Genomic DNA, 16,863 nt, shown 5'->3' with positions numbered 1-16,863 from the left:
AATACATACAAAAAGCACCAGAAGCACAATCAGTATGGATTCAGCACCAGAACAATCATCAGTGCATTAATCCAGAAGGAAAACCACCATCAGAACATGAATACAGCACCATGATATTGCTCCAAAATATGTTTTTAATTAATACACAAGTGACTATATGCCTAAAAATATTGAAATTGCAAATTAGCAGTATATTGTACAAGATACTATTGGTGTTGCCATAATTAAATATACAAACTGTCATATGCGAAAAAAGATGCATGCAATCTAAAGGTAAATTTGCAAACTGTTTATTTATTGAAGAAATTTCTGTGATAGTCTAATCTATCAGAATTATAAAAATTTTATTCACAAAAATTTCTGCAACAAATCTGTCAAATGTGTATGCAGTATACACTGTTATTAACAGTAACATTAAATAACATTAAACAGCAGAGTTGCAAGATAATGTGTTGTAAAAGTATATTATATGAAAGTAAGGTAATAAGCACTTAATGTTAAACACAGATAATGTTAACCACACATTTATATGAAAAAAACTACACTCCCATGTTAACCACAACAGTGTTTTTAAGTGTAAACTTGATTCCAGATGGTGTGCTACGAAGGTTGACTAATGTTACATAACTGGAATTGAGACAAAATGTTCAATTGTTTTCCTTCAGAGACATTGTTCTCATTTAACTTTGAAGATATTAATATCTCAAGACTGCAGATATGTACAGTACAGACCAAAAGTTTGGACACACCTTCTCATTTAAAGATTTTTCTGTATTTTCATGACTATGAAAATTGTACATTCACACTGAAGGCATCAAAACTATGAATTAACACACATGGAATTATATACTTAACAAAAAAGTTTGAAACAACTGAATATATGTCTTATATTCTAGGTTCTTCAAAGTAGCCACCTTTTGCTTTGATGACTGCTTTGCACACTCTTGGCATTCTCTTGATGAGCCTCAAGAGGTAGTCACCGGAAATGGTTTTCACTTCAAAGGTGTGCCCTGTCAGGTTTAATAAGTGGGATTTCTTGCCTTATAAATGGGGTTGGGACCATCAGTTGTGTTGTGCAGAAGTTTGGTGGATACACAGCTGATAGTCCTACTGAATAGACTGTTAGAATTTGTATTATGGCAAGAAAAAAGCAGCTAAGTAAAGAAAAACGAGTGGCCATCACTACTTTAAGAAATGAAGGGCAGTCAGTGTGAAAAATTGGGAAAACTTTGAAAGTGTCCCCAAGTGCAGTTGCAAAAACCATCAAGCGCTACAAAGAAACTGGCTCACATGAGGACTGCCCCAGGAAAGGAAGACCAAGAGTCAACTCTGCTTCTGAGGATAAGTTTATCCGAGTCATCAGTCGCAAGTTAACAGCAGCTCAGATTAGAGACCAGGTCAATGCCACACAAAGTTTTAGCAGCAGACACATCTGTTCAACAACTGTTAAGAGGAGACTTTGTGCAGCAGGCCTTCATAGTAAAATAGCTGCTAGGAAACCACTGCTAAGGACAGGCAACAAGCAGAAGAGACTTGTTTGGTCTAAAGAACACAAGGAATGGACATTAGACCAGTGTAAATCTGTGCTTTGGTCTGATGAGTCCAAATTTGAGATCTTTAGTTCCAACCATCGTGTCTTTGTGCGACGCAGAAAAGGTGAATGGATGGACTCTACATGCCTGGTTCCCACCGTGAAGCATGGAGGAGGAGGTGTGATGGTGTGGGGGTGCTTTCCTGGTGACACTGTTGGGGATTTATTCAAAATTGAAGGCATACTGAACCAGCATGGCTACCATAGCATCTTGCAGTGGCATGCTATTCCATCCAATATGCGTTTAGTTGGACCATCATTTATTTTTCAACAGGACAATGACCCCAAACACACCTCCAGGCTGTGTAAGGGCTATTTGACCAAGAAGGAGAGTGATGGGGTGCTACGCCAGATGACCAGGCCTCCACAGTCACCAGACCTGAACACAATCGAGATGATTTGGGTTGAGCTGGACCGCAGAGTGAAGGCAAAAGGGCCAACAAGTGCTAAGTATCTCTGGGAACTCCTTCAAGATTGTTGGAAGACCATTTCTGGTGACTACCTCTTGAAGCTCATCAAGAGAATGCCAAGAGTGTGCAAAGCAGTCATCAAAGCAAAAGGTGGCTACTTTGAAGAACCTAGAATAAAAGACATATTTTCAGTTGTTTCACACTTTTTTGTTAAGTATATAATTCCACATGTGTTAATTCATAGTTTTGATGCCTTCAGTGTGAATGTACAATTTTCATAGTCAAGAAAATACAGAAAAATCTTTAAATGAGAAGGTGTGTCCAAACTTTTGGTCTGTACTGTATTTTTGAGTAAAGATCATATGTTTCAAGAAGTACCTTACCGGTAATTAAATATCTTTAAAAATCTTTAAATTGTTGTTGAAAATGAATCTATAGCTTGTGAGAACCTTCTTTTGCTTTATTGATAAAGTCCCTAAAAAAAGAAGAAATAATACAATTTATTACACTGTGACATGATATCAAGGTTTTCAATACTGTGAAGTAAAAAAACCCAATGAAAACAAACAAAAAGTAATGTAAAGGAACTTTGAGATAAAGATTAAAAAAACAAAATATGATACATTGTTCACATTTATCTTTGAAGACACATATATCTCAAGACTGCACGTATGCTGTCACGATTCTTCTGCTCAGTGTGTCAGGGACTCAGTGATGGACAGCTCTGTCATCCTATCCTGTGCTGGAGCATGCTGAGCTGTCAGTGCCTTGAATGACAGCTCAGTTGAACTATCTGAAGACTGGGAGGTGTAGAGATTCCTCCAATTGTTCCCTATTCTTAGTAATTGTCCTGCTATTTAGGTGAGCAGTCTGGCCCCGATCTCTACCAGTCAAAAGCTTCTACTCTTTGGTGTGTGTGTGCCTGATTCCTGTGCTGTGAGTTGTGATCTACTGCTGCTGACCTGTGATCTACTGCTGCTGACCATTGGACTATGTTATGACTACCCATTGTTTTTGTCCCTTTGCTTATCTGTTACTTCTCTGGTATTCTGACACTGGACTGTGACCTGACTTATGCCCTTGTCATTTCCCTTAGTTTACTAGGTGCTCTCTTGTTACTGACCCCGAAACGTCTTAATTCTCTGCATCATTGCCTGTCTGTGAGTAATGACTAGCATCACATTTTGACTGGCCATATACATTTTTTTCCCTCACCGATCCATTTCATACACTCTGTGATCAGATGGCAAATCTGACCAAGAGGGTTCAGGATCTGGCCAGGGAACACCAAAGACTAGTATCTTTACAGTCCCAGCTGCAGGGTCAGTTTTCTAGTACTATGGATACATCACAAAACCCTCCACTATCGACTGTAGCAATGAAACCTGTACCTTCTGATTCACAGTTGGTCTTCCCCGAACCAATAGTGGCACTTCCTGACAAATTTTTGGTGGAGAAGAATCAGTTTACGATATTCAGGGAGAGCTGCAGACTATTTTTTACCTTACAACCCTGGTCTTCAGGGGATGAGTACCAGCGGGTGGGAATAATCATGTCCCTATTGCGAGGAGGTCCTCAGATTTGGACATTCTCTTTATCTCCACTAGCCCCAGACCGGTTTTCCATTGATGCCTTTTTTGACACTTTAGGGATGATCTATGATGAATCTGATAGGGTCCAGGTGGAAGAGGCAAAGATCATGAACCTGATGCAGGTGGGCCGCACCACGGAGGACTGTAGTTCTGAATTCCGGCAATGGTCCTCTGAAGTTCTGTGGAATGATGCAGCTCTTAGGTGTCAGTTTCACCGTGGCCTTTCGCATACTCTGAAGGACTGCTCGACATACCCTCAAGCCAGCCACCCACCAGGAAACGTCTAAGTCTGGGTGATTGTCGAGGAGGTCACACAGACTTCCAGGTACCCTTTAACTTCTCAGATAAAGTACTGCTGAACGTGGAACTTTGTTTTCAGAACCTGTGGTTATCTGCTCTTTCTTCCATTGACTGTGGGTCTGCCGCCAACATCTTTAATTATGGATTGGTTCTTAAATTAGGATTAGGAATAGTTAGATTGGATAGACCCATTCAAATTGTCACCATTGACAGGACACCGTTACTTCAGAATTTTGTTCAGCTGGTAATTTCACACTTAGAGTAGGAACTCTGAGTCCATCTACTGCTATGTGTTGAATAATTTACCTGCTGGGTTGGTGTTGGGATTTCCATGGCTGCGTATTCATAATCCTGTTATTGATTGAGGTTGGAAGGATATTGTTAAATGGAGTTCCCACTGTCGTAAGAAATGTCTTAGTTCTGTACAAATTTGCTCTGCTAGTCTGGAGGGTCTGCCGGCGTACAGGTAAGACTTCAGAGATGTGTTCTCGGAAAAAGACACAGTGATACTACTTCCCCATCATCCTTATGATTGTGCTATAAATATTTTTCCTAAGGTCAAATTGCGTAAAGCTCATCTGTATAATTTGTAGGGATCTGAACGTGCCGCCATGAAAGAATATGTAAACGAAAGTTTACAGAAGGATCATATTCGATTTCCGTGAACTAAACAAAATCACAGTTAAGAATACTTACCCGCTTCCACTAATCTCCTGTATAATCAGTTTGCTGGGATAAATGGTTTTCTAAACTGGACCTTAGAGTGGCTTATAAGTATCCAGAAGGGTGATGAGTGGAAAACAGTGCTTTGAACGTTGAAGGGTTTATTTGAAAATTTTGTCATGACTTTTGGTTTAACAAATGCACCTGCTGTCTTTCATAACTTTATGAATGACATTTTTTCTGATTTTATTGTAAGGTTTATTGTGGTAATTTACCACTGGTAAACAAGCATTGTAATTTTTTCACCTGATCTGGATTCACACTATGAGCTTGTTCGGTTTATTTAACAGAAACTCAGGGAAAAGTCTTTGTTTGCTAAATTGGAAAAATTTACTTTTTTTGTTCAAGAAATATTGTTCCTGTGGTTCATAGTATCAGCTGATGGGTTTAACATAGACCCTGGTAAGGTGCAGGCTATAATAGACTGGGTTCCACCTCTTGACCTGAAATCACTGCAATGATTTTTAGGATTCGCCAATTACTACAGAAAATGTATTAGGGGTATTTCTTTGATCGTTAAACCCCTTACTGACCTCACACGTAAAGGGGTGGATCTTAGGGTTGGACGCTATTAGCTCCTTTGTTACATTAAAGGAATGCTTCACGTCTGCTCCAGTTTTGATTCAACCCGATCTCCAGAAACCATTCATCGTAGAGGTGGATGCCTCAGAGGTTGGGGTAAGGGTTGTTTTTTTTTTGAAGGTTCCAAAACTCTGACCAACTTGCAACAATGTGCATTTTTCTCTAGGAAACATTAATCTGCTGAAAGAAATTATGATGTTTGCAATTGTGAGCTGCTTGATGTAAAGTTAGCTTTTGAAGAATGGAGACATTTTTTTGGAGGGGGCTATTCATTCTGCTACTGTAGTGACAGATTATAAAAATTTAGCTTATATTAAATCAGCTAAAGTTTAAACCCTAGACAGGCCAGATGGTCCTTATTGATTTCTAGATTACATTTTTCCATCACGTTCAGACCGGGGACTAAGAATATTAGGGCTGACGCTTTATCAAGCAGCCTTTATTCAGTTTCTCCCACAGAACCTCCATCCTCCATTCTTCCTCTAGGAATTGTGATTTCTATGGTATCCTTGGAATTGGAAGGTGAAATTTGTGAGTTCCAGTTGTTGGCCCCATTTGCTACTCCTAAATCTATATTATTTGTGCCTGTGTATCTAAGATTACGTCTATTGCAGGAGTTTCATGATTCCGTCTCAAGTGGTCACACAAGGGTCACTGCTACACAGAAAGCTGTTGCTATACTCTTTTGGTGGCCATCCATGCTTAACGATATTAAGGATTTTTGTATCCGCTTGTGAGGTTTTTTTGCACGCGCTAAAGTCTGTCATAACCGGCTGGCCAGGAAATTGGCTCTATTGCCTATTCCAGAAAGACCGTGGACTCATTTGTCCATGGATTTATTACTGATTTGCATTTGTCTGGTGAAAAACTGTTATTTGGGTGGTAGTTGACCAATTCAGTAAACAAGCTCACTTTGTTCCGTTATCGGGGTTACCTAATGCTGAAATGCTTTCCAGGTTATTTATCAATCATGTGGTGAGACTGCATGGTATTCCTTTGAACATTGTATCTAATAGGGGGGTGCAATTTGTCTCTAAATTCTAGAGAGAATTTTGTAGGAAATTGGGGATTGATTTGTCGTTTTCCTCTGCTTACCATCGTGAAACCAAAGGGCAGACAAAGAGGGCAAATCAATCATTAGAACTAATTATAAGATATTTTGTTGCGGCTCAGCAAGAGGACTGGTCTTCATTCTCACCTTTTTGATGAGTTAACCTTTAACAGTCGGGTGTATCATTCTCATGAAACCTCGCCTTTCTTTTGTAATTACGGTTTTCATCCTCATTTTGGTGAATTATCTAGGATGAGTTCTGGGTGCCCTGGAGTAGAAGTGACCATACAGAAACTTGGGGATGTTTGGAGGAAGGTTCAGAGGAATATTGGGGTGGCTCAGTTTCATCAAAAACATAAGGCCATTAGGAAACTCTTGGCAAGTTCCACTTTAAAAGTTGGGGATAAAGTTTATAATAATAATATTTTTTTTACTTTTATAGCGCCAAACATATTCCGCAGCACCTTACAATTAAAGTTTGGTTATCATCCAAGACATATTAGGCTAAAAGTACCGTTGGCGAAATTGGGTCCTAAATTTATTGGCACATCCGAGATTCTGAAGGTAGTCAATCAAGTTACCTTTAGATTAAAGCTTCCACAGTCCCTTCGTGTCCCCAATGTTTTCAACAGATCCCTGTTAAAGAAGTTTGTTCCTTCAGTGTTGTCTGTCTTGTCCCCGCCTCCTGCAGTGTTTGTTGATAGAGGTTTGGAGTAAGAGGTGCAGAGGATTGTGGATTCTCGGAGTGTCCAAATCACCCTCCAGTATCTTGTTCACTGGAGGGAATACGGACCCAAGGAGGGATCCTGGGTTCTGGTTTGTTTGTTGAAGGCTGATCGTTTGGTCAGAGCTTTTCATTGTAGTTTCCTGGTAAACCGGGGGGTCTGGTGCCCACCCAGAAGAGGGTGTACTGTCACTGTCATGATTCCTCTTCTCAGTGTGTCCAGGACTCAGTGATGGACAGCCCTGTCATCCTTTCCTGTGCTGGCGCATGCTGAGCTGTCAATGCCTTGATTGACAGCTCAGTTGACCTATCTGAAGACTGGGAGGTGCAGAGATCCCTACAAGTGTTCCCTGTTCTTAGTAATTGCCCTGCTATTTAGGTGTCATTGGCGTGTCAGATATGACAGACAGTCGTCCTGCAGTTGATTGCAGAGGATCTCATCGCTTGGCATTACAGACATCTTCTTAGCTGTTTCACTCTAGGACCCAGAGGCTACCTCCCTCCTGCTCTAATTGACACCCTTGCCTGGGTGTTTAAATAGTTTCTCTTTGCTACAGGGTGGTGCCGGTGATATTCACATGTTTCCTTGTGAAAGCTTCGAGCGAGTGAAGTCTGTTTACTTCCTCTCTGGTACTAAAAGAACATGTGTGTTATCTCTCTGAAGTCGGCTCAAGCTAAGTTATCTTTCCCCCGTGTCTGTGTATCTTGTTGTCTTTAGTTGTTAGTTAGGATCGACTAGTGTTCATCCCCCCTTCCTTATCCATGGCCAAGCGCTAGGGAAATACAGGGATAGGTTCCTGTGCGGCGATTGGTGAGGAACCAATATAGGGAAGGTAGGGGAGAAAGGGTGATATCAGATCAGCCTAGGAGGTCTCCACTCCCCCCTTTCCCTAGAATCTGGGCTCCCTTCCCCTCTTCCCTTTGTGTTGCACTTAGTCTTTACCACACCTTGTGTGACGCCTCATTCTCGAAAGAGCCCTTTTAGTTTTGAGTGTACCCTGGGTGATGGGGGACTCAGAGTCGGGTCCCGTGGTGAAGAGATGGGATGTAGCCGTGGCCCGGACCCAACCCGTGCTCAGGGCCGTCACATGAAAGGAAGATGTTGTGGGCTCATCCGGGTTGAGTGGCTTATTTAACGACTACGCCACCTGTGGTGCCTGGTGAAGGGTCACCAGCGCCGCTGCAGTCCGCCGAGGCCTGGTGTCATGGCGGCCAAAGTTCTCACTGCTCCCCACAGGCAGAGCAAGGCCTCAGGGCAGGCCGACAGGATGGAGGGGGTAGCAGTGCGGGGAGTATGGGCACCGCGTTGCATGGTATGGAGCATAATGAACAGTCCGGAGGCCATAGGGGTGAACTTCCAAAGCTTTACTCACTCAGAGATGACAGAGGGGAGGCGACTCCCTGCTCCCCACGGAGTCCTGCGGCTACCAGGAACGGGGGTCCGACTACCTCCGAGGAAGTCCAGCATTCAGTCGCGACCTTACACCAGAGTGTTCCTGAACTACAGACCGAATCCTTTCCTGTCCGTGGGTACATAGATAGGCCGGGTCTCCCTCTGAGCTCCTCTCAGAACAAGGGTACGGGTGGCAATTCCTCTCCATCTGATACCCGGTGGGATCCTCTGGGCCTAACCGGGCTTTCCCATCCAGGACGTAAAGTAGCAAGGTCGGGTGTCGGGGGCCGGTACCCCTCTTGCAGCCGGAGTACCTCTGACTATATCAGCATGGCGAGGACAGGTGGCGTACATCACTCCGTCTGCATCCTGCCTGGGATCCATTTGCTGTGGAGCCCCGATCTTAGGCTCCGGGCCTTCTTGATCTCGGTCCTTGGCCGGGTTGAGACATTCCGTGTCTACAACCTACCTCTCGTCCCAAGACCAGGGTGCTGTGTCCCTTGACGGAGCAGGCCCACACAGGATCTGCGCTCCCGGAGGGAAGTCACATTACACACAGTATTTTGACAGCACAGCACGACCAAGGCCGACTAGCCAGGTTGCACCAAAGAGAAGAAGAACTCTGGACCAAGATCAAATATGGCTTTTTATTTAATATATGAAATTTAAAGTGTCACTAACTTGTAAGTCCTCCACCCTCACCCACTAACTGGTTCCTACCACTTTGTGTTCCCCAGTCTCCCTGTAACCAGGGGAGCAGCACCTAGTGCATAAAAGCTCCCTCTGGTGGAGAAGTGTGGTGTTGGATGCAAAAGGTTAGGTCACGACTATCACACTGGCCTTACCTCAGAGGAGGAACACTACACTCCATTAAAGAAGTGCAGCATCCCTGTGGCGGTCGAACCCTCAGGGGCGCCACACTTGCGTGACATTAAGTGAGCAGTCCGGCCCAGATCACTGCCAGTTAAAAGCTTCTGCTCTTTGGTGTGTGTTTGCCTGATTCCTGTGCTGTGAGTTGTGATCTACTGCTGCCTGACCTTTGGATCGTGTTCTGACTACCGTTTGTTTTTGCCCCTTTGCTTATCCGCAATTTCTCTGGTATTTTGACCCTGGATTGTGACATGACTTGCGCCCTCGTCTTTTCTCTTAGTTTACCATGTGCCCTCTTGGTACCGACCCCGGAACATCTGAATTCTCTGCCTCACGGCCTGTCCGTCACATATGCATTATTGAGCCAAAGGTCATATGTTTCAAGAAGTACCTTACCATATGTTAAATATCACTAAATAGTTGTTGAAAATTATGTAGAATTACTTTTCTAGAAACTATGGCTTGTGAGAGCCTAATTTTGCTTTATTTTAAATTTCCGCAAAAGAATGAATTAACTGTGGTTTACCACATCTTTAGGAAGCTGAGTATAATTTCCCTAGCCACACACAGACCTGATTATTGCAACACCTGTTCTCAATCAAAAAATCACTTAAATAGGACCTGCCTGACAAAGTGAAGTAAACCACAAGATCCTCAAAAGCTACACATCATGCTGCGGTCCAAAGAAATTCAAGAACAAATGAGAAACAAAGTAATTGAGATCTTTCAATCTGGAAAAGATTATAAAGCCATTTCTAAAGCTTTAGGACTCCAGCGAACCACAGTGAGAACCAATATACACAAATAGTGGAAACATTGAACATTGGTGAACCTTCCCAGGTGTGACCGGCCAACCAAAATTACCCCAAGGGCGCAGCAACGACTCATCCAAGTGGTCCCAGAAGACCACACAACAACATCCAAATAACTGCAGGCCTCACTTGCCTCAGTTAAGGTCAGTGTTCATGACTCCACCATGAAAGAAGATGGGCAAAAAATGGCATGCATGGCAGAGTTACAAGATGAAAAACATTGCGGAGCAAAAAGAACATAAAGTCTCATCTCAGTTTTGCCAGAAAACATCTTGCCAAGACTTTTGGGAGAATACTCTGTGGACCGATGAGACAAAAGTTTAACTTTTTGGAAGGTGTATGTCCCATTACATCTGGCATAGAAGTATCACAGCATGTCAAAAAAGGAACATCATACCAACAGTAAAATATGGTGATGGCAGTGTGATGGTCTGGAGCTGTTTTGCAGCATCAGAACCTGGAAGACTCACTGTGATAAATGGAACCATGAATTCTGCTGTCTACCAAAAAATCCTGAAGGAGAATGTCCGGCCATCTGTTTGTGACCTCAAGCTGAAGTGCACTTGTGTTATACAGCAGGACAATGATTCAGAACACAACAGCAAGTCCACCTCTGAATGGCTTAAAAAAAACAAATTAAGACTTTTGGAGTGGCTTATTCAAAGTCCTGACCTTAATCCGATTGAGATGCTGTGGCATGACCTTTAAAAGGGCGGTTCATGCTCGGAAACCCTCCATTGTGGCTGAATTACAACAATTTGCAAAGATGAAAGGGCCAAAATTCCTCCAGAGCATTGTAAAAGACTCATTGCCAGTTATTGCAAATGCTTGATTACAGTTGTTGCTGCTAAGGGTCACCCAAACAGTTATTAGGTTTAGGGGACAATCACTGTTTCACACAGGGCCTTGTAGGTTTGGATTTTTTTTCCCTTAATAATAAAGACCTTCATTTAAAAACTGCATTTGTGTTATCTTTGTCTAATATTTAAATTTGTTTTGTGATCTGATATGCAAAAGAATAAGACATCAGGAAGGGGGCAAACACTTTTTCACACCACTGTATACACAAGTTTAGAGAAGCAAAAAGTTCATTCGAGTGCTTCTTTAATGTGTTCCAGATGAAAATAGATTTTACATACTAATTTACTTTAAGAATTTTTTTTATGTCTTTTCTCCCTTTGGGCCACCAGTAGAAACAGTAACGACGTTCAGCAGATTATTTAACTCCTGTATGTCTGGAAAGAAGACAAGAAGGGGTTTAACCTGAGTACAACATGGTTTAGAGGCTGAGACACTCATTTCATCATTGTGTCACTTATTCAGCTGTGTGCTATTGTTTCAATACAATGAGTGTTTTATCACAAGGACATTAACACTACAGGACTACAGCTCTGGTACATCCTGTTCTAACTCTGTCCCCACCACTGATTAGCACCTTACTGTCAAGCACTTACTGTTATTTACTGTGGAAAAAAGAAGGCTTAGGGGTGATCTTATTACTATGTACAAGTATATGAGGGGACAGTACAAAGACCTTTCTACTGATCTTTTTACTCTGAGGCCTGAGACGGGGACAAGGGGGCATCTTCTACGTCTGGAGGAAAGAAGGTTATATCATAATCACAGACGGGGATTCTTTACTGTAAGAGCAGTGAGACTATGGAACTCTCTGCCGCATGATGTTGTAATGAGTGATTCACTACTAAAATTTAAGAAGGGCCTGGATGCCTTTCTTGAAAAGTATAATATTACAGGTTATAAATACTAGATTCCTTGATAGGGCGTTGATCCAGGGAACTAGTCTGCTTGTCGTATGGAGTCGGGAAGGAATTTTTTTCCCCAATGTGGAGCTTAGTGTTTGCCACATGGTTTTTTTTTGCCTTCCTCTGGATCAACAAGTTAGGCTATGGGTTGAACTAAATGGACTTAGTCTTCCTTCAACCTTAAAAACTATGTTACTATGTTACTATGTAATATAAAATGTACACAGAAAGCTGCTCATCAACTGTGTAGGCACGGTTAACTTTCTTAGTTCTGCTACATGCTACATCTAAAAACTCTGATTGCCTCCCAACTGCTGCACCCAGTAAACTAAGTAATACATTGTGTAGGGTTTTGTACTCACTCAGTCGCGTTAAAGGTAGGCACATAACACTGTCTCTTTAAGATGTCCAAGTCAGGTTTATTCAGGCTTTATAAACCCCACTTTCAAAGGAAACAAAACACAGCTGTCTCTGGCACAAAGTAACAAAACAGGAAAATGAACAGTCCACGTAGTACTGCGGGTTCGCCCGCTCACAGTCACTGTCTTTTTGCACAGATACGCTGCCTCCTCCTGTCTCCTGCTACTGCTCCCTTTGCTGCTGCTGTATGTTCTGCTTGCTCTGCAACAGCTTCCGATGCTGCTGTTGCATGTTCTGCTGGCTCTGCATGCTTTGCTGGTGCTGCGTTTGCTGTGCCTGCAACAAATGTTTAAGCAGGTCCTCCATTTTGTCCAGCGTCCCTGGCTGGCTGGCGGCCTTTACCCAGGACATAAACGGTTTCCTGTAGCAGTCACACTGCCCTTTGGGATTCGTGCCTGCATTCTCCACCAAGTGTATGGTTTAGTACTTACTCAGCCCCGTTAGAGGTAGGCACGGGACACTGTCTCTTTAAAACGTCCAAGGCAGGTTTATTCAGGCTTCATAAACCGCACTTTCAAAGGAAACAAAACACAGCCATCTCGGCACAAAGTAACAAAACAGGAAAATGAACAGCCAATGTAGTAATGCGGGTTTGCCTGCTCACAGTCAGTGTCTTTTTGCACAGACATGCTGGAGGTCCCCACATCTCCAGCCACAGACACTGAATATCTACTACAGTGCGATTCTCTCTGCGTGACACACTTGTCTGCATAGTGGATGTAACAGCCCACACTCGCAACCTCCCTGGCACAAGGGGAGAAGCACCAAACGGACTCGCCTCACCTCCGAACCGGTGTGTGTATGATGCCAATATTCAATCGTAATATGATTGAGTCTAAATCTTCGAAAGTGGAAACTTCCCCGATGTCAAACTTTTTTTATTTTATTTAATTCAATTGTTATAATTCCACTCCCACAAGGTCATATTTCAGTTACCTAACTGATATATTTCTTTCTTTATTTTTTATATATATGTGTATGTTAATTATTGATTCTCCCCTCTTCTTTTTTATCAGAATGTGAAAGTATGTATAGGGATATGGAGACGAGGGTTTATTATCCCAGTCAAAGAAAATATATATAAAGGGATTGTGAGATATACAACTCTGTAATTATTATTATTATTATTTATTATTATTATTTATTATTATAGCGCCATTTATTCCATGGCGCTTTACATGTGATAGGGATATACATAATGAATATATACCCACTTTGGTGGATCAATAAAAATTTTTTTCATAGGAAATTTATATTTTCGTCCAATACATTGTTTTTCCTATAGAGCATACTTCTCTCTACTTGACCCAAACTACAGAGACTTCAACGAGGGCAATGGAGGACCACGGCCCCACAGAGGACTGGGCGCCACCACCGCGACTCACCCAAACAAATGAAACCCCAGGGCACACCTGAGGGTGAGTTTTCCCACTTTTAAAATACATAAAAAGTTTGATACATACCCCTGTCTTATAGATATTGGTAATAAGGATTGATTTGTCAATGTCTCTGACTAGAATTTTTCTATTTTTCTAGTCAAATACCAGATTAACAATGAATTAACAATCAGATGGGGTTACAATTATTTCCCCATTGATATTTAGGCTCAAGGATCAGGGATTACCAATATTTTAATAGGATTTATCATTGGATTTAATCATGGACAGTTTTTTATATACCTTTTAGTTTCCATTCAAATTGCCCCAGTGGAAACTCTCATAAAATGTAAACTTTTTCAACAGTCTCATTCAATCTGTCTGGGTATACTGTAGACTATCAAGTCCAAATCCAGTAGGATTCCTTTGCGTTGAGTACCGCTTTTCTATTCTTGGTAAATGGTGGAATATGTTCTAGAGGTGTGACCATTATAGAATTGACATTTTTGTTGTGCACCAACGTTACATGTTTGGATAGGCTTTGTTTCAAGTATCCTTTCTTAACATTATGCCTATGACCATTCATGCAATTCCGCAATGTCTGAATTGTGCGTCCTACATAGTTCAATCCACAGCCACATGTTACTACATAAATTAAAAATTCTGTACTGCATATAAAGTCATGTGTGTGTTTAAGAATAATTGTAGAGTTCTTCGCATTTTAAATATTTTTGCTGCAATTGAGAATTCTGCAGCAATAACATCTTTTTTTCCCACATTTATGAATTCCCATTTGTTTATTTTTATTTCTTACAGTGTAAGGCTGTGTGCCCACAATGTGGTTTTTAACCGTTTCCGCAGTGGCAATTCCACTGCAGAAACGCTTAAAAAACGCATGGTAGAAGGCCTGCCATGTTCCCCAATGATAATCCGCGTGTGCTGTGTACATGCTGCGGAAATTTCCGCTGCGGATTATCATTGCGGAAAAAAACGTAGCACTACCAATAATTTTGCGGAAGCGCTGCGTTTTTGCCGCCATTGAAACGCATGGAATCCACATCACTGAATCTGTACATGTGCATTCCATGCGTTTCTATGTGCGGATGGTACCCGGGTCTGGAGAAGAGGAGACTCTCCTCCGGACCCGGGTACCATAGAACCTGTAAAAAAAAGAATAAAATAAAAAATAAATATTATACTTACCTTCTGATGGCCCCCGGTGTGCTTGTCTTGGCTTGCTGGCAGATCGTAGTGGACTCAAGGACGTGCGCTGACGTCATTTAGTCATGTGACGGCAGGTCCTTCAGTGTACCGTGAGCTGCCAGCAAGCCGAGACACATCGAATAAAGTCTCCGGGTAAGTATAATATTTATTTTTTATTTTTTAACATTCTTTCGGACACACTATATAAATTCATGCCGTTTGCATGGATTTATATAGTGTGACCAAGTTGTCAAGCACTTTCCAAGTGATGATAAAATCGCTTGGAAAGCGCTTGTCAACCCGCATGCGGAAATACATGTGAAGAACGCTTCACTTCCGCATGTCCCTGGCAGGAAAACGCATGTACAATCCGCATGTACAATCCGCATGTACAATCCGCATGTACAATCCGCATGCGTTTTTTCTGCCAAGGAAATGCAGAAACACTCAGGAAAAAATCCGGAGCATTTCTGCATCGTGGGCACATAAATATGAATAAAGAGAAAGTTTCAGCTCACCCCTGAGATGTAATCCCAGTCTGGCATGGAGCACGGAGTCCTCGCTGCTGCACAGCGCCTGGGTCAATGAGGAAGTGAAGATGGATCCAGCTCAACACACCAGGCAATTAATTAAAATTCAACAATCTTTATTGGCAAATCCTTTTAAAAATTTGTAGAAAAACAAAAAATAGACATCTCAGACGACAAAGCATATATTATGGGGTGGTGTGTATAAAATATACCATACGCGTTTCGAGTAAAAAGAACTCTTGAACACTGGCATTTTTTATACACACCACCCCATAATATATGCTTTGTCGTCTGAGAGGTCCATTTTTTGTTTTTTCTACAAATTTTTAAAAGGATTTGCCAATAAAGATTTTTGAATTTTAATCAATTGCCTGGTGTGTTGAGCTGGATCCATCTTCACTTCCTCATCGTGGGCACATAGCCTAAGTGTTTTTTTCATCTTTTAATAGACTGGGTGCTATACTATTCTTCAATGTTTTGCCTCTCTTGAAGACTAGATTTGGTAGCGGCGGAACTAGTTCCTTGAAAATAGGATCCATCCTCACCAGATACCAGTATTTGTTCAGTATATTTCAAATGTTTCGATTACCCCTGTTGTATGTTCTAATGAAGCCATACCTCCAATTTGACCTATCTCCCTCTTTAGTATCCGATGTTTTATTGAGGCACTCATTTTGTGTGAGTGTAAGATTATTTAGATAGGATGATTGAACTAATGACTCAGAGTAACTTTTCTCCTTGAACCTGGATATCAAGGTACCTGACTGTTCAATATAATCTCTTGTGGAACTGCAGTTTCGTCTACTACAACGAAACTGTCTTGACGGAATGTTTTTTTTCCACTTTGAGTAGTGTGCGCTGGAAAAGTCAAGGTAACCATTTATGTCTACTGATTTAAAAATATTCTACTTTGGATGGTCTGTTCTGCAATGTATAATTCTAAATCCAGAAATATGATTTTCTCATTGGACATATTGCTGGTGAACAAAAGACCCCAATCGTTATTGTTTATCTCCTCTACAAATGACAATGCCTCACTTGTTGTACTCTTTCAAATTATAATTAAATCATCAATGCACCTTCGGTAATAAAAAACATGTTTTTTATACTTGGGAGATGTAAGGGGCGATAGGGACTTGAATCGCCTCATAAACAGGTTTGTAAAACTGAGTGCGACCAAAGTCCTCATCGCAGTCTCATACTGCTGCATGTACAATGTATTCTGGAACCAGAACAGATTATGTTCCAGGATGAATCTCAAACCCTTCAGTAGGAAGTTTTTTTGTTCAAATAATATATTTTCATATTCTGTTAGAAAATGTTCTATTGATGCGAAATTATGTTCGATATTAGAATACAGCGCACATATGTCCAAAGTAAGAAAAATGAAATCCTGCTCCCAATTTATGTTTCTTGTCTCTATTATGAGTTGTGATGAATCTCTTAAATATGATGGTAATTGTAATACATAATTTTGTAAGAAGAGATCTATATAGTGAGACAAGGAACTTGTGAGGGGATCG

At 41.5% G+C, this 16,863-nt stretch overlaps 1 protein-coding gene across 2 annotated transcripts in view; it reads right to left on the bottom strand.

Moving 5' to 3' along the window:
- Positions 1-16,863, bottom strand: part of CCR6 (C-C motif chemokine receptor 6) — a 242,050-nt gene that overhangs the window by 75,863 nt on the left and 149,324 nt on the right. For both annotated transcript variants that reach the window (XM_073673265.1, XM_073673266.1), the window contains exon 2: positions 2,385-2,476. The gene's annotated coding sequence lies outside the window, so the exon portion shown is untranslated. The remainder of the gene's footprint in view (positions 1-2,384; positions 2,477-16,863) is intronic.

The sequence above is a fragment of the Phyllobates terribilis genome, unplaced genomic scaffold, assembly GCF_046119375.1.
Source record: "Phyllobates terribilis strain yellow unplaced genomic scaffold, ASM4611937v1 Scaffold_3__8_contigs__length_932513732, whole genome shotgun sequence".
Taxonomy (NCBI): domain Eukaryota; kingdom Metazoa; phylum Chordata; class Amphibia; order Anura; family Dendrobatidae; genus Phyllobates; species Phyllobates terribilis.
The sequence above is the reverse complement of the archived record's forward strand: the minus strand, read 5'-3'. Positions and strand labels throughout refer to the sequence as shown.